Source organism: Dromiciops gliroides, chromosome 1 (assembly GCF_019393635.1).
Source record: "Dromiciops gliroides isolate mDroGli1 chromosome 1, mDroGli1.pri, whole genome shotgun sequence".
NCBI classification, from domain to species: Eukaryota; Metazoa; Chordata; class Mammalia; order Microbiotheria; family Microbiotheriidae; genus Dromiciops; species Dromiciops gliroides.
The window spans coordinates 506,862,354-506,881,603 of record NC_057861.1 but is presented as its reverse complement, the minus strand read 5'-3'; positions in this window follow the sequence as shown (position 1 = coordinate 506,881,603).

The following is a 19,250-nucleotide window of genomic DNA, read 5'->3' as shown; positions in this document are numbered from 1 at the left end:
ATCTACACAGTGTTAATAAGCACTTTGTTAATCTGAGGAGCTACTGATGCAGTTAGTACTTTGTTTTACTATTATGCACTTTTGCTTATGTTCTGTAGATATGCATATACTGCTATGATACGTGTATGCAATTTAGACCTTCATCCCTGAAGTAGCCTGTCAAGTGATGCTTTATGTTGTTATGTCATTTTAATATATTGTTGATGAAGGCTGGCTACGGATGTCACCCCAATGAGATTACCTAGGATGCTGAGTTAAGAAGACCAGTTCATGTGGAGTCAGGGCTCATCAGATATGAAAGATTCCCTACTGCCCTATGAGACAACACATTTTCCTTGCTAGATGTATCTGCATATACATTTGGAAATGAGGGGAACTACTTCTACCTGAACCCATGCTTCCTAAAGATCCTTTCCATGCTATATTTAAATGTTATCTTTTGTTAAATGTCAGATAGTTTACAAATGTTTCAATTAATTTCCATCCTGAGCCTCACCACAGAACAGGCCAGAGTCAAGACTAGACCAGAACAAATTGAATTCCTCAGAGAAAGTATGGACGTTTCCCTGAAGTCATCACCATTTTCAGTCTGGGTTAATTGGAAGAGAGACAAATCCTACCCTGAATTAAGCCAAGGAATCTTCTCAAGATGCTTCTTTGTAGCACAGAGAATTCTAAGACATCAAAAGGTAAGGAGGGGGTAAGAGAAAGCAAGAGTAGCCACCAAACAAGGAAGCATACTGGGGATTTTATCTCTATGGTTGTAATGAGCTATATGAGAAGCAAGAGGATGCCATGAATATCACCGAATAGAATTGACTTTTAGTTTGTTATATTTTTTCAGATAAAAAGATATGAAGTGGGCTCCCCTACATAAAGATTTTCAAGCAAGAATGGATGAACACTTGTTGGGTATGTTAAAGAGGAAATTTCTTGACCAGATGAGAGCTGGATGAAATGGCTCTTTGTTTTGTTTGTTTGTTTGTTTGTTTTTTCAGGTCTCCTCCATCCTGGAGACTATTGCTCAGGGGCTCCATATCCGCAACATCAGCTTTTAACCAGGAAATTCACAATGTCCTCTGAATTTAACACAATAATTTTGAGCAAAAATACAGAAGACAATTTAACAAAGATATAAAATTTGCCTCTCTTCTTTCTTAATTTCTTTTCTTTTTTCTTTCTTTGTAAATAATGAATAACTATTGCTCCTTGGATTGAAAAAAATGATTTATTGTAGGTATTAATGTTTCTAGCCAACAACTTTCGGCATTTTATGTCCTGCTATTTGTCAGTCTTCTGTAGTGACAGGACAATAAATTTCCATTACAACCTGATTTCAATTTAATATACAGTTTATATATGTAATCTTCATCTCTTTTCTACTGCAAAATGAGGACATATTAAAACAAATATTAAAATCGTTGTACTGCAAAAGAATTTCCAAAGTCCATAATGAGATTTTCTGTTAGAAAAGGCAAAAACAAAGGTAGAAAGGGAAAGAAGGTTGAGGATATCTTTAAGCTACCGTAGATGTGAGAATTTATATAGTAACAGCCCCAGCCTCTGACTTCCTACTTTAACCTTTTCCTTATATTGTTGAATCTTTTCTCTTTTTCCAATCAGAAATAACCTATTATTGAAATGCATACACATACATATATGTATGTATATGTATGTTATGTTTATTGTATGTATATATAGATCCATATTGCATATGGATCTATATTTGTTATATTTAAAGTCTCTTGGGTAGTTCCTAGTTGACATCCTACCCAATATGATTTTATTCACCTCTCCCACTGACTTGGGTACATTTTAGATCCTTGTACAGTTTAGATCCCCTTGGAATGGGCTCACAGAGGACAGGATGTCCAAAGTTAATAGAGTGCGCTTTAAGAATTTTCATAAAGCAGGAGAGGAGAGGAGAGAGTATGATAATTTTCAAAGGGGAAAGTGTATATCATTGTGAAGACCAAGACAATCCCCTTGTTCCTGAGTAAGTTTCTGTATAAATAAACATATACTTCAGGGGAAGGAAGTGGAAGCAGGAAGAGAAAGTACTTTACACAAAGTTGATGAATCTCAGTAAAAAGGAATCCCTTGTCTGGTAGAACATTGCTAGAGTTATGCACACTACAAAAAAAAAAAAAAAGAGAGAGCTATAATCCAAGACAGACAGAGGTACTCTTGGGATTCTCTCTGCTCTCCAAATGACAATTCTCCTTTCTCCGTGTATGTCTTCTTCTGCATCTTTGTAAGAAAGAGTTAAGGAGGGGCAGCTAGATGGCTCAGTGGTTAAAGCGCTGGCCCTGGATTCAGGAGTACCCGAGTTCAAATCCAGCCTCAGACACTTAACACTTACTAGCTGTGTGACCCTGGGCAAGTCACTTAACCCCCATTGCCCCGCAAAAAAAAAAAAAAAAGAGAGTTAAGGAATCATTGTCATAGTTAAATTCACTAGAAAAAGCAGCTCAGAAAAGTCCTGAATGGGGTGGGGGGGGGGAGGAGAAGAAGCAGAGAACATCATGCCAAAGTGCTATGGAGATATACAGAAGGAAAAGAGGTTACATATAAGAAGCAATGGATAGTAATAATAATAATAATAATAATAGCTAGCATTTATATAGTACTTTTTTAAAGTGGCAAAACATTTTACAAATATTATCTCATTTGATCCTCACATCAAACCTGAGAGAGAGGTAGATGCTATAATTATACCCATTTTAAAGATGAGGAAACTGAAGCAAACAGCAGCTAAATGATTTGCCCAGGGTCATATAGCTAGTAAATGAATGCAACTGGATTTAACACAGGGCTTGCTAATTTCTAATCAAGCACTCAACAACACTACACCACCTGGTCCGATGGAAACCCCTACAGGAGGTCAGAACAAGTGAACTGTCCTACTAAAAATGTGTGTGGTATGAGTAAACTTAAATGTGTTTCCTTCCCTCTTCTCCTTTTCCTCTCTCCACCTCCCTCCCCCAAAGTGAGATTGTCAAATGGGAGTTTTTGCTTTCAGAAATTGGTTTTACTCAGCATTCACTTGCAGTAATTGCTACATAGAGAATACACATTCTCATGTCATCCTCCCTATGAAAGTAGGTCCATCCCTTCTCTGAAACCCCAACTCTGTCAAACACCCACCCCCATCTCTGTCACTCCTCTCACTTCACCTCCCCAAGAAGCCTACATCTATTATTCAAGAAGCTTGAGGAGTAATTTGCACAATCCTTATTTACTCCCTTGAGAAGGCCTCAATGTTATTTCTAAAAACTATTGCGTGTCTTGGCACAACTATGTCTAGGAGCATCCCCCTAAGGTTAGTTGCTTATTAACCTGAGTCTGAAGAGAAGTTAGATGGCACAGTAGATAGACTGTTGCATTTGGAGTCAGGAAGACTCATGTTCCTGAGTTTAAAACTAGTCTCAGACACTTACCAGCCCTGTGACCTGGGGCAAGTCACTTAACCCTATTTGTCTTAGTTTTTTCATCTGTAAAATGAGCTGGAGAAGGAAATGACAAAATGCTTTAGTATCTTTGCCAAGAAGACCCCACATGGGACCATAAAGAATCAGATACATTTAAAACGACTGAACAACAAAACCAGAGAAGATCATCTAACTATAAATGGGACCTTGCTGGAAATGCCCAGGGCCCAGTAAATAAATTTCTTTTTAAATTTTAATTTAACTTTTCAGCTAACAGACATTATTTTCTTTCCCTTTCACCTCAGCCATTTGAGAAAAATAAAAACAAAACCCTTGTAATAAATATTAATAGTAGAATAAAACAAATTCCCACATTGGCCATGTCTAAAAAAAGTGTGTCTCATTGTGCATCTTGAAATCTCTCAGAAATATTAAAAAAATGCTCTTCAGGTGTACTCCACACCTATTCTGTGGAATGAAATCACTCTATTTAATTTAAGCCAGTACAGTATGCTATAATTTCTAATCTTCTATTAATGAAAAGCCAAGTTCGATCCAGCACCCTGCTGTGAGATGCTTGAAGCATCTCCGATGCATAACATGTAAGCCCTTTGTGAAGAAGCACATTACAGAACACTGCTAACAGAATGATGAATTCACCTTTGTGAGGCAGATGAATGAATGGTGTGCCAGTGCTTCCATAGCTAATAAAGCTGCTATTTTTCATCATTTAGTTAGTATAGCTATTGCAGTTCATACTTCGATCTGTATCATTATGGTCCATTTTTTTTTTCACTTTCCTTTCCTGCTCTTCCCATTTGTTGTATATCTGTTTAGATTCATGGCCTTCTCCTTACCAAAGACCAGATATGTTAGGGAAATAATTTCTTTGGGTACCTAATGTGCTTTCTGATATCACTAGCATGAGTATTCCATCCATCAGCCAACCTGCCCCTTTTACAGATAAGGAAATGAAATTCCAGAAAGGTTGTGACTTGCCTAGTGAGTGACAGAGCTAGGATTTGAACCCAAGTCCTCTACTTCCAAATTCAATGTTCTTTGAAGGAGATTTTAACACTTCAGAGATTTCTCTGGGTAAGAGAAAAGTGCCATTTAAAGCACAACATTCTGGTGAACCATTCCATACTAAACTAGGATAGTTCTTAGACAACAGCCCCAGAGACTGGACAGGCTTTAAGTAAAGCCTTTCCAACTTGGTAGGATGAGTTTGAACTCTGCTAGCACAGGCTTGAAAACTCAGTGTCACACCCAAAAATCAATGAAGCATCAGAGAATGGATCCTAAAAGAGAGTACTGGGTTCCTAGCCATAGAGAATTAATAGCTTTCCCCACTCATATCCTATTATATAAAAGAGGCTGCACAGATGAAATGAATGGAAAAATACCAATGTGTATGAATACTGTGGAGAACAAACAATACAATGCTAATGATGTGAAAAAAAGGTTGCATGATTACTCATAGATCAACCAAAATGCTGTGAATAGAAAAGTCATAGAGCTAAAAATAGATCTTAAATTGGCCCTTAAAAATGATTTTTGTACCACCTCCCATGTTTCTAGGTTTGGACATTGGCTTTGGTAATGTTAAAAAAAAATCTAATTAGTTTACAGACCTCTTCTATTAAAACCACTTGCCTTGTAGTTCTTATGAGGGCCTATAGGCATTATAATAAACTTGTGGTCACCCAAAATTTCACTTTTTTCATTCCTTGAGTAGTCACCAAGGTCAGCTTCCCTGATTACTCCACCACCCTAGACCACTCATTTTAGCATACCCTAATGTGGATTGGCATTAAAAAAGCAGAAGGAATATTTTAAGGGCAATATGATTGAAGAATAACTTCAAGAGACATGGCAGACATGACTCAGGGAAAACTGAGTCGGGTAGAATTTGCTTTTTTCCTTGTCTCTTTTCACCTTTCCACCTAAACCTCTACCCTTACTATCTTCCTTGTCCCATCCCACCCTTTTCTTGCTAAATGATTTTATAACCTGTTCTAAGGTACCAGTGGTTGAAAATATTTGCAGATGACTTCCAGGGTATAGCCAAGATGGTGGAAGAAAGGCAGTGAGCTCTCAAACTCATGACATGATTGCTCCAAAAAAACATCAAAATAATGCCATAGGACAATTCCTGGAGCAACAAAACCCACAGAAGAATGTGCTGAAATCATTTTCCAACCAAGGACAGATTGGAAGATCAGAAGGAGGGAGCTACTGTGCTGAGACAGGAGTGGAGCCCAACCGTACAGTCACCTTGACACAGATCCAATCCCAGGAATCCTTGCCAGAGAAAGAGACCCCCCGCCCAGAGCCTCTGAAGCAGCTGCAGTGCCAGTGATGTCTGGAACTAAGCTCACAGTATGGTGAGAGGGCTGAGCCCTTGGGAGGGGAAAGATTACAGGAGTCTATTCTGGTGCTGAGGCAGAACTTGGGTTTTTCACCCCTGCTGGGAACCAGGAGGTAGGCTTGAGTAGCAGTGGCACAGGTGGGGGAGGGGCACAAGCTTGTTGGAACTGACAAACACAACACACAAAGCTGGTTGATTAGCAAGTTGGTCTGGGGGTCATCCACGGACCAGAACAGGCTAGGCAAGTGAAGAACCTGCTCTTCCTGAAATTATAGCACCTGGGACCTCCTGAAGCTTGGGGTAGTGCAGCCTGGAAACAGTGTCCCACTTTAAGGAGCTAAAGGTCAAGTAAAAGAAAGACAATATGAGCAGACAGAAAAAGGTGAGGACCATAAAAAGTTTCTTTAGTGACAAGAAAGATCGAGGTGTACCCTTAGAGGAAGATGTAAATGTCAGGGCTCCTATATCAAAAGCTTCCAAGAAAAATATGAATTGGTGTCAGGCCATAAAGGCACTCACAAAGGACTTTGAAGATTAATTTAGAGAGGTAGAGGAAAAAAAAGAAAGAGAAATGATGGTGATGCAGGAAAGACATGACAAAAAAGGCAACAGCTTGAAAAGGCAAATTGCCTGAATGGAAAAGGAGGTACAAAAGCTCTCTGATGAAAATAATTGCCTAAGAATTAGGATTGAATAAATGGAAGCTAGTAACTTTATGAGATACCAAGACACAATAAAGCAAATCCAAATGAATAAAAAAAAATAGAGGGCAATGTGAAATATCTTCTTGGAAAAACTGCTCACCTGGAAAATAGAGCCAGGAGAGATAATTTGAAAATTAGTGGTATTCATGAAAACCATGATAAAGGAAAGAGCTTAGACATCATCTTCCAAGAAATTGTTAGGGAAAATAGCCTTGATATTCTAGAAGCAGAAGGTAAAATAGAAATTGAAAGAATCCATCGATCACCTCCTGAAAGAGATCCCAAAAGGAAAACTCCTAGGAATATTATAGCCAAATTCCAGAGCTCTCAGGTCAAGGAGAAAATATTGCAAGCTGCCAAAAAGAAAGAATTCAAGTATTGTGGAGCTCCAGTCAGGATAGCACAAGATCTAGCAGCTTCTACATTAAAGGACTGGGGGGCATGGGATATGATATTCCAGAGGGCAAAGGAATTGGTATTACAACCAGTAATCACGTATCCAGAAAAATTGAGCATAATCTTTCAGAGGAAAAAATGGTACTTAAATGGAAAAGAGAACTTTCAGGCATTAATAATGAAAAGACCCAAACTGAATGGCAAATTTGACTTTCAAATACAAGACCCTAGAGAACCATAAAAAATTGGAGTTGGGGGACATACCTGGGGTCATGCAGTGGGTGACTGTCTTGTGTCTGAGCTCAGGTTTTAGCTGGGATCTGCCTGGATCCAGGGTGGATGCTTTGTCCATTGTTTCACCTAGCTGCCCCATGATGACATCTTTAGGTTTAAATTGAGGGGTGAGGGGAATGCACTGGGGGAAGGCAAAAGGCAGACGTAGCATGAAAGAAACAGGAAAGGGCTTATGGAGTGGGGGAAGAGATGGGGGAGGAGCAGGGCAGTAAATTAATTTTACACTCATCAGAATAGGCTCAAAGACCTTAATCTCATCAGAGTTGCTTCAAGGAGGGATTCACACACACACACACACACACACACACACAATTGGGTGGAGTAATCTATTTAATCTGGACAGTAAATGAGCCTAACACTCACCAGATTTGGCTCAAGGAGAGAATAACATACACCCTCAATTTGGTGGAGCAATCTATCTAACCGTGAAGTAAAATAGTAGGGGAAGGGGATAAAGAGAGAGTGACAAAAGAATAGAGGCCAGATTGGGGGAAGGGTCAGACAGAAGCAAATCCCTTTTGAAGAAGGTTAGAGTGAAAGAAGATAGATAATAGAGTAAATATCATGGGGAAGGGAACAGGATGGAGGGAAACAGTTAATAGTAATCGTGAAAAAGAGAAAAGGGGTAAAAATTGTATAAAAATTTTTTTATAGCAGCTCTTTGTGGTGGGTAAGAATTGGGAATCAAGGGAATGTCCATCACTTGAGGAATGACTGAAGAAGCTGTGGTATAAGATTGTAGTGGAATGGTATTGTGCTATAGGAAATGACAAACAGGATCATGCCAGAAAAATCTGGAAAGACACATATGAACTGATATATAGTGAAGTGAGCAGAACTGGGAAGAAATCACACATAGTGACAGTAGTATTGTTCAATGAGCAATTGTGAATGACTTAACTACTCTCAGCAATACAATGAACCAAGACAATCCCAAGGGAATAATGACAAAGCATACTATCTACCCCCCATAGAAAGAACTGATAAAAAGAGCACTTGTGGACTGTGCATATATAACCTATATCAGATTGGTTTATGTCTTGTTGGGGGGGGGGGCGGAGAAAGGGAGGGAGAGAGAAAAATTTGGAACTCTAAATCTTATGAAAATGAATGTTGAAAACTACCCTTACATGTAACTGGAAAAAATAAAATAAATGTTTGTTGCACTGAAAACAAAAAAAAGAAAAAATATTTGTGGACACGACACTAACTAGCTGTGTGACCCTTAGCAAGCCACTAAACTCTCATTGCCCTGTGATAATAATGATGACGATGATGATGATGATATTTGAAGGGCATTTTCATTTAATGTGGGGACTCTAGGGAACCCAGAGCATTAATCCAATGTGATGTTTTTTAAAATATTTTATTGATATGTTTTATTTTTACATTATCTTTCTCTCCATATATACCTCTTACCCACTCCTGACCAGTAAGACATTGTAAGAAAGATAAAGAAAAAAGAAAAAGAAAGATGGGAGTAAGAAGAAACACTTTAGTAAAATAAACCAAACCAATCAACTAAATCTGACAGTATATGTATTGTTTGACTCCCATAATCTTCCACCTTTGCAATGAACAGAAGGAGGTACATTTCCCATCTTTTGTTGTGTTTCTATCCAGTCATTTTTGTTGCTGATCTACCCCACCCCCCAACAGTATTTCCAGAGACCCTGCCTGGAAGAATCTATAATTCTTAGTTCTGCACTCCCTAGAGCCATTTGTCCTCATCTTTAATAAATATTTTTAAGCACCCACTATATGCCAGGGCACTATGCTAAGCATTGTGGATACAAAGGGAAATCATGAAGCTCAAAATATGTTGTGGAAAATAACAAGCAAACAAATATGTATAAACAATTGATATACAGTTAAATAGGAAAAAAAATTAAAGAGAATGAAAAATTAAGAGAATATCAAATTGATCAATGTTTCTGAAAATGTTATGTCAGTGGACTCCTATACTGTTCTATTCACCATCTTCTTTTAATTAATTTTATTTTAATTTTATTTTTTTGTGAGGCAATTGGGGTTAAATGACTTGCCCAGGGTCACATTAACTATTAAGTGTCAAGTGTGTGAGGCCGCATTTGAACTCAAGTTCTCCTGACTCCAGGGTCAATGCTCTCTCCATTGTGGCACCTAGCTGCCCCTCTATTCATCACCTTGATGACTTACCAGATCATAACTCCTTTCCCTGCTCAGCACTGTTCTTAGCCCATCACCATTAGAATTCAAACTATTTGAGGGTAGAACTATGTTATTATAACATTTGTATCCTCATTGTTTAACACAATGCTTATCACATCGTAAGCACCTTGAGAATGTTTTTCATTCTTTCTGTTCTGCACAAATTTCATTATTATTATTATTATTATATTATTATTATTATACAGTATTTGGTTTTCTTATATTTATTATTATTTCTTTTCACATTGTTACATTGTGTATATCATTTCCTAGATCTGCTTACTTCACTCTGCACTAGTTCATACAAGTCTTCCCATGCTTCTTTGAATTTTTCAATTAATAGTTGATTAAATTCATCTATCATAAATTCTTTAGCCTATTCAGTAGGCATCTACTTTTTTGTTTGTTTCATTTTTATTTATTTATTTATTCATCTATTTATTTATTCATTTGTTTGTTTGTTTGTTTATTTGTTTATTTATTTTTGTGAGGCAATGAGGGTTAAGTGACTTGCCCAGGGTCACACAGCTAGTAAGCAAGCACCAAGTGCTTACTCAGGTCCTGAATCCAGGGCCAGTGCTTTATCCACTGTGCCACCTAGCTACCCCCTAGGCATCTACTTTGTTCCTTGTTCATTGCTACCACACACACACATGCAAAAGTCTCTATGAATATTTTCGTGTATATAGGATCTATCTTGCTCTCTTTAACCTACTTGGTATATAAAAGTGGGATCTTTTAGATAAAATGTATGAAAATTTTAGTTACTTTAAGTTTCCCTAATTCTGAATTGCTTCCAAAATGTTTAGATCAATATCAAGCTCCCCAAACATTCCATTAGTGTGCATTCTCTCTAGAAATTACTATTTCCATCTTTTTGGAGTGTGAGATGTTGATTTGATTTATAGCAATATACTGCTAGGAGTAGTTGGGTGGTACAGTGAATAGAGTGCTGGGTCTAGAGTCAGAATACTTGAGTGCAAATCTGGCCTCAGACACTTACTAGCTGTGTGACTCTGGGCAATTCATTTAACCCTATCTGCTTGTCTGTAAAATGATCTGATGAAGGAAATTGCAAACGACTCTGGTAACTTTGCTGAGAATAGATCAAAATGAGATCACAAGAAGTCAGAACAACTGAAATGACTCAACAACCATCCACTTCTAATGTTTTAATTTCAGGTTCTGAGGCAGGCAATGGTGTAAAGTGGGAAATGTTTTTAAAGAAAGAAGTCTTCCTGGTGTCTTTCCAAACACATGAGAATAGGTAATTAATTACCTATTCTTTCAAATTACCAGTTTGGCATAGAGAGCTAATCTCTAAAATCCTCTTCACCTCAAAGTCTCTAAGTTTGTGAAACTTTAGAGAAAGATTAATTTGCTGAATTTGTAGTAATCTGGGCTTGGGTGACTTTTAAGTTAATCATCAAGAAGGCAGGGTGCCAAATCTCTAAGTAGTAGACCAAGCAATGGTATTTCCCTATACATGTTACATGACAATTATCATTTAACAGTATTTTTAGCGTTGTTTCCACAGGTAAATCATACTCAGTGGCATGATGTACTCATCTCAGGAAAGAAAAAGTCCATGAAGCCTCTCTATACTGTAGATTATAAAGTAAGTAGTTGATCATACCGTGTTTGTTTTGCACTCAGTAATCTAACATGTAGCTTTTTCACTATAATTTGAAAAACCTGCAAGATAAAGGTCATCTCTGTCCCCTGAAGCCAGTATTATAATGGGATTCCATTGTAGACAAATTTTATTTTGTTTTGTTTCCTGATGATTCAAAATATGGTGATGTGTCTATCCAGTAGAACCCATATTTGCAAGTTCAAGCTAGATTGAGAGAGTTTGAGGCACATTTCAGGGAGACATGTGCGTATAAAGAAATAGGCACTTGAGGCCAGGAACATCGTCAAGGAACATGATGCCCGGTAGCAGAAAAGACAGTCTGCTATTTATGAAAGGTAGAGCTAGCCTTCGCAAGAGACAGCTAGGTAGCACAGTGGATAGAGTACCCAGCATGAAGTCAGTAAGATTTGGCTTCCTGAGTTAAAATCTGGCTTCAGAATCTGCCTTTAGCAATCAAGAGATGAAATTTTGAAAACCCCTCTAGGGGAAAAAGGACTTTGAGTCCCTCTAGTACTAAAGCTTGAGTTGCCTTGTTTACCTGTTTTCTCACATGTGTGTTTTCCTGCCATTAAACACTAAGACTGGATCTACTCTTCCCATAGATGCTATGTATACTGTGTATATTTTTGAAGGAATGTGCTCCAGGATTATGAGCCAGATGGTGTTTTATTGTTACTTTTCTTACTATAACCTCTTAGCAAATGACTTTACTAAAGAACTAATTGTTTTTACTCGTTGAGAATTAAAGAGATTGTTATTCAGTCATTTTTCAGTTATGTCCAACTCTTTGTGACCTCTTTTGGTATTTTCTTGGCAAAGATATTAGAGAAGTTTGCCATTTTATTCTCCAGCTTATTTTACAGATGATAAAATTGAGGCAAACAGGGTTAAGTGACTTGCCCATGGTTACACAGCTGGTAAGTAGCTGAGGCCAGATTTGAACTCATAAAAAGGAGTATTCCTGGCTCCAGGCCCAGCTCTATCCACTGTGCTACCTAGCTGCTTCATTGATGGAGCTACTGAGGTATAATTTTAGGAGTACAATGCCACCAATTACACTGTAGAGCCTGAAGTAGTAGCCACTTTCTGGACGCCCAACTTGTGAGTTTTAGTATAGATTAGGGGAAAAAGCTCAAAGGAGGGGTGTTACATCTACTATTGTCCATTGCCCATTTTTCTATTCCCTTCTGTTAGAGTTTAAAGTATTTTTTGTATTTAGTAAAAACATTTTTCCTGGTCTTTCATATGAATATATAAAACACTCTTTAAAATATTTCAAATTTATTCTTATAACATTTTTACTTTCTGTATTATTGATCCTAAGTTCAAAAGAAGAAAGTTGGTAGAAATGCCCTATTATTACAGAAACAGAGTAACCAAGAAAAAACTCCATGCAGGAAAGGAAGAAGTAAGTTATATATGTGGAGAAACAAATAGAAAGCAACTCTGCCCTTCTACCAGAAATAATATATTTATATCAAGAAAAAAAGAATATGTTTATAGTTATCTCATTTCTCTGAATTACCATAGAACTTCTGCCTTTTGTTTTTCATGTTAATATTCTATGTGTAATTACAATTATTTGCATACATGTCAAATTTCCATTCCTAAACTGTATTTTGATGATAGGACATATATAATATGTATACATATATATGTGTGTGTGTGTACATATATATATACATACATATATATATATATATATGCAGACTTATAGTCCATGAGCTATACATATGTAAATAGATTATCTCTACTGGACTTTAAATGTTTTGAAGAAAGAAAACTTATTTTTTGCATCCTGTCCATAGCACTTGTGATAATATATGACTGTTTCTTTTGTATCCAGATCTATGATTTCACTGGTATGGAGAATTATTGGTTTGGAATTCCCCTCCACTGCTATAGATTGCCAACTAATATTTTAGAGAATTGAATAATTTCTTGAGGACACTGAGAGATTAACTGATCTTCCTGAGGTCACATATTTAATATATGTCAGAGACAGGACTTGAACACGGTTATCCTGGAGTAGCACAGTAGAAAGAGCAAAGGCTCTGAGTTCAAACCTTATCTCTGATAATTACCACCTGTGTTATATTGGGCAAGTTACTTAATCTCACTTGACTCAGTTTCCTCATCTGTAAAATAAACTGGGTTGGACTTGATGCCTTCTGAAAAGCCTTTCAAATCTATACCTTTAGTCTTAATCCTTGTTTGTTCCAAGACTAACTCGCAATTTACTGTTTCAAAATGCCTCCCATCTAATAGTCATTTAATAAAGATTTGCTGTTTAAATAAGTGAATGAAAGGCAATTTCAGTGGGTGGGATTTGTTTGTTTGTTGTTTATGATTGGAAAAGTAGAAAGGGTTTCCTTACCTTCCAACTTTAAATACAGGCAGTGTTTTTTCACAAAGATAGTAATTGTGAATGTAGATTATGTTCCTAAGGATAAAGTAGCTTGGATAAAACCATGTAAGAAGAAGTAACTACAAGGGAGTAGATTCCAGTTTAGAAGATATCAAAGATAGTGGTGGAGCAGGAAGTGCAGTTCTAAAGACTACAAATCTTGTCTAGCAATTGAACTAGAGAATTGTCATTAGTTCTCCTCAGCTGCTGATGGGCAGCTTATTATAACACAACTTTAAATTATGTATAATGGAATTGGCCATCTCATACCCTGGCTCCCTCATGCTACTAATATCCAATTGTGAAAATATGCTCAGATGCTTCCAAGAAATAATCCAAATCTTTTAAGCCCTCTTATCACTAACCTCCTTCACTCTGCTGTATTGCATCACTTATCTCATGCCTTAGAAAGGAAAAAAAAAAAAACCCAGTGCTTTCAATGAATCTTGTCCAGTTAAGCACACAGGATATGACAAATTTCACATGAGATCTTAGGTGTTAACTTTTTTATCCTTGAATGGAGTATACATAGATAAATTTAATAAGGAAGTATTGACTTACGTCTCACAAAACTATTTTGCTTCCATGGCAGCCTTACCAAACTAAAGGGGAAAAAAGGAATAATGATTACAAAAAATATATTGAAAAATTAAAAGGTGGAAAAGAAATCCCAAAATGATGCATGAATATTTTTAATAGTTATGTTTGGGAAAAGTATCAAACAAACATGTTATGATTTCATAATCTAATTGAAAATTTTGTTTTACTGCTTCCTAGAAGTATATTATTTCCCCCTTTACTATAAATAAATGATTTTTGCTTTGTCTATGCCTCATTTATCCTCATTCTAATTTTACTTAACTGCTTTAACTGTACTTGATCTAAATCAAATTATTTCCATCTTTTAGTTAAAATTAAGAGACTTTAAAGCAACACTACCTTTTTCATATTTAAATTAGTAGGGTTTGTTTTGTTTTGTTTTTCTTTTTGTTTTGTTTTGTTTTGTTTTGTTTTGTTTTGTTTTGTTTAAAGACTGATAGTTTGACTACCAAATGAATACAGGTAATTGTAGTGCTTCCATAAATGATTTGTCTTCAAATTTAAAAGGAGGAAAAGAGAAAAGTGAACTCATAGTCACTAAAATAATAAAAAAGGCTGAAGAATAGAATTTTATTTTAGAATCTTCACTGTAGATGACACACAAATAACTATATTTTCCCCCTTTTTTGGTGGAGAATCATTTAATAAACAATATGGAATTTGGACATACATTTGACCCAACTGCATTAGTCCATGTATTAAACTATCTTGAAAATCAGTGAGAAATGTTTTAATAACAGTGGGAAAATTGAACAACATGCTTAAAGTTATACTGAGAAAATAGTAATATATTTTCCAGCATTATATAGAGCCTTACAGTAAAATAACCAAAAAAATTTATATCTTTTAATAATATGATATTTCAAAGAGTATATAAAAAAGATTGTTTTTTTTGTTTTGTTTTGTTTTTGCTTTGGGGTTTTTTTGTTTTGTTTACTGCATTTAGTGTAGCCTTCTCCTTTAAAGAGGGTTTTGTTAGGGGAGTGGGATAGTGTGAAGATTGTCCTCAGAGTGCTGAGATGAGGAACAGATGTGCTTATGGAAGAATTGTCCTTAATGTAAGTTGTATGGAAAATAATTTTTAAGATGTAGAACTTTGTTTCATGAGGCCTCCATTTCAATTAAGATAAAAATAGTCAAGTCTGGTAATGGCTGAGCAAAGGGAACTAAAATATTTCTTTAAACCCAGTGAAAATTGGTTCTACTGCTTTATTCAGAGCAACAAGCTTGCTAGTTTCTGAACTGTCACCCTCTAAAATTTCTTTTTGTCACTGTGTATTCACAAATAGTCTAAGACATTCTATAGATCAAGCAGTAGCTATTTAATTCATAAGTCTCATGAAACCTTACTCATAAAACCAAAGGGTTTATAACTGGAAGGGATCTAAGAGATTTTCCAGTCCAACTGTATTATTCTACAAGTTAGGAAACTGACATCCAGAGTAGTTAGATAATCATGACATATCAACTTATGAGAGGCAGTGAAACAGAGAGAATGTTCTTTTTATAATCATGAAGGTTCTAGGCTTAAATAGTCCCTTAGTCACTAGCCTTGGGCTCCTTGGCAAGCCATTTAACCTCTCCCAGAATAATCTTTCTCATCTGTAAAATGGGGACAATAAGTTCTGTGGCACCTACCTCCGAGGGTTATTGTGAAGATGAAATGAAATAATAAGTGTAAAGTACTTAGCAAACCTTAAAGCCCACATAAATGGCAGCTTTTACTACTGAACTTTAAGCTTATAGATAACCTTACTCTCAACATTTCCATCTTAAAGAATGAAGAAACTTAACCCTGAGTGGTTATTTGCTCACTCTCACACAGTCAGAAACTGTCTAGAATAGAATTTTAAACAGGGTTCTTGACTACAAGTCTGATACCATTTCTACAAAGCTGCATTGAAAGTAATATAATTTGAACCCAGATCCTCTGATTTCAAATTCAGGTTTAAAGTCACTATATTATATTGTTGCTCGTTCTTTCTTTGGACTTCTGTTACCACTGCTATTATTCTCCTCTTTACCTATTTAACCTCATCTCTCATTTAGAAACTTAACTGACTCATCTTGTTGCCAGTTTCTACCTACAACATTCACTGGGTCTCTATTACTTACAGAATAGAATACAAAATCCTTACTTAGGTTGGCATTTCAGGTCCCCTATAGTAAAACTCACCCTAAGTGGCCCCCTCTTTCATACCATTATAGTTGTCCTTTTTTATGTAAGATTTCACACTCCTGAACTGCAATTAATGTAACTAACAAGATGTTCTATGCCCTGCTACCTTTATCAGATAAGAACACCTCTTTGATTTATAGAATCAATCAATAAAATGTATAAATTAGGTGTGAATAATTCCTAAACTCCTCTATTGAGTCAGGCAGTTAATCAAAGATGTAAAAGAGACATGGGGAGCAAAGTGCTTGTACCATTGGATGAAAAAGATTATGAAATGTACTAGGACTGGTTGAACTTGTTTCTGTCATGGGGATCACTATCCTTCCTATTACCCTTGTTTGAAACCTCTCAGCATTATCCTAAAATCTTCATTCTCCCTCACCCTATGCATCCAGTGAGTTACTTGATAAAATTATTTTTTCCCCATAATAGCTCTTATGTCTGTCCCCTTTTCTTTATTCCCAGTTTCCATATTAGTCCACACCATCATCACCTATCACTAGACTATTATAAAAATGTTCTAATTGGTCCTCCTGCCTCATATTTTGTAAACTCAAATCCATCCTTCATATAGCTGCTAAAGTGCTTGAGGCACCTAGGTGGCACAGTGGAAAGAGCACTGGCCCTGAAGTTGGGAGGACTTGAGTTAAAATCTCACCTCACTTACTACCTGTGTGACCCTGTTCAAGTCACTGAACCCCAATTGCCTTAAACATTCAGGGCCATATCCAGTCATCCTAATATATATCTTGCCAATGGACCCATATGGCTCTGGAGGAGAGAGTGAGGTTGGTGACCTTGCATAGCCCTTCCTCACTTAAATCCACTTCACTGCAAGTTTGACATCACCCTTATGTCATGGTCCTCTTCAAGAATGAAGGCCAAACAACAACAAAGTGATTTTCATAAAGCTCTGGTCTGACCATACAATTCCTATACTCAATAAACTCCAATAGACTCTTATTATCTATCTTTTTTATACCATTCACACCTTTGCCCAAACTTATCTTTCCATATTGATGGATTGATTGATTCATCTCCAAATTCAACAATAGAAACACTAAAGAAGAGAAAAATGAATGAACTTACACCCAGAGAGAGATAATAAATGCTTCCTTGAATTGCCAAGCTATGTCAATTGGTACAGTCCATTATTTTATCCATAAGCCAAAGGAAAAAAATACATAGTAGGATGAAAATTTTTATTTCAAAGTAAAATTTTAAAATGCTTTCATCAATTGATGTGCCTGGTCCTTCTAATGTTAAAATTCATTTAATACACCCTCAGGCAAAAGAGGGCTAAAACAGTTTTAGAAATACTATCAAGCAACTATAATAGCTAAAGGCAATATAGATGGGGGGTGAGTGGGAGAAACAACATAAAATATGCTGAAAAACTTCTAAAATATTTATATAAACAATTTAAGCAAGAATTAATGACTGAGTGGATAAGGCTGTAAGTTTGAGAAAGGAGACAATACTGGTGTCATGTAGAATATCAGAGCTAGAAGAGATCTTAAATATTATTTAGTCTCCCAGACTACAAGGGCTCAGCCATTGACTAGATGAATGACCTTGAGTAAGTTATTCTTATGATTCATTTTTTTCATTTTGTAAAATCGGATTCACAGTACTTGCACTGCTCATCTCCCAGGGAAGAAAAAAAATTGAAAAGTGTTTTAAAAAACTGTAGAAAAATGAGATGTATATGAAAATCACATCTCAGGGAATAAAAGACCTTACAGATTTTTGGAATTCAAATTGAAAAGATCTGGAGGAAATTGTGAAAACGACAAACAAATATAGAGAATATAATAAAAACATGAAAAAATAAATGTGGCCAACAGCAAACTCATTACAGCTGAAAACAAAATTGTCAACAATTGTGAGGGTTGGGGAGAGCCTAAAATATCTTACCTCTTGAGACAATTGGAACCATACAAGTGAAAAATCTGGAGACTCAAATATTGAAATCTTAATGAATCTGTGATCTCACAATTTTGAAAATTGCCTCAGGAGCAACTAGGTGGTATATTGGATAAATCATTGACCCTAGATTCAGGAGGACCTGTGTTCAAATCTCACTTTAGACACTTGACACTTACCACCTGTGTGGTCCTGGGCAAGTCACTTAACCCTCATTGTCCCACAAAAAAAAAAAAAAAAGAAAGAAAGAAAAAGAAAAAAAAAGAAAATTGTTTCCATTGAAACATTTCACAAGGTATCCATGCTTGCCCTTCCTTTGGTATTCTTGTCCATATACTCCCATAAGTTGACCATGAGAGGCCCACTTGGCCCTCTTTCTCTAGACATTGTGAGAGTACTCTGGCTCTTATCCTGTCATCCACAGCCCTCATCATGCAACCAAACCCATATTTTCTTCCTATCAAACAGTTCCTTGATTGCATGTTTTTCTTCAATGTTTACACTGGCTATATTTTCCAGTGGTCCACATGTATCATGTGTCTCTCCATTACCCTCTCAGTAATATTCACAGGGGAAAAATTATTGGGAAAAATTCTTGGAAGACCATTTTATCCCATGTTTTACTGCCACACAACAACCTTGATAGAAAATATATAAATATATACAACACATAATAGGTAGCATATGTGTGTGAAATTGGTATACTTACTAAGACACTAGGATATAGATAGATAAATAAATTGAAAGATAAATCAAATGGAGGAATAATGTCTGCTTCTCAGACCACAATATTCATTTGCATACACATACTGGATATTTGGGACAGATAGTACAAATCATGAAATTGAGCCAACAGTTGAACAGGAGAAAAGCATACTGGGTTGTCTTAGGGAAACTGCAACATTCCTGTAAAGACCCCAAAGTTCTTATAGAAAGAAAGGCCTATCTATCTAATATGTCTGTATGTGTGTTTTTGTGTGTGTATGTTTATATGTATCTTTTTTTTTTGCAGGGCAATGGGGGTTAAGTGACTTGCCCAGGGTCACACAGCTAGTAAGTGTCAAGTGTCTGAGGCCGGACCTGAACTCAGGTACTCCTGAATCCAGGGATGGTGCT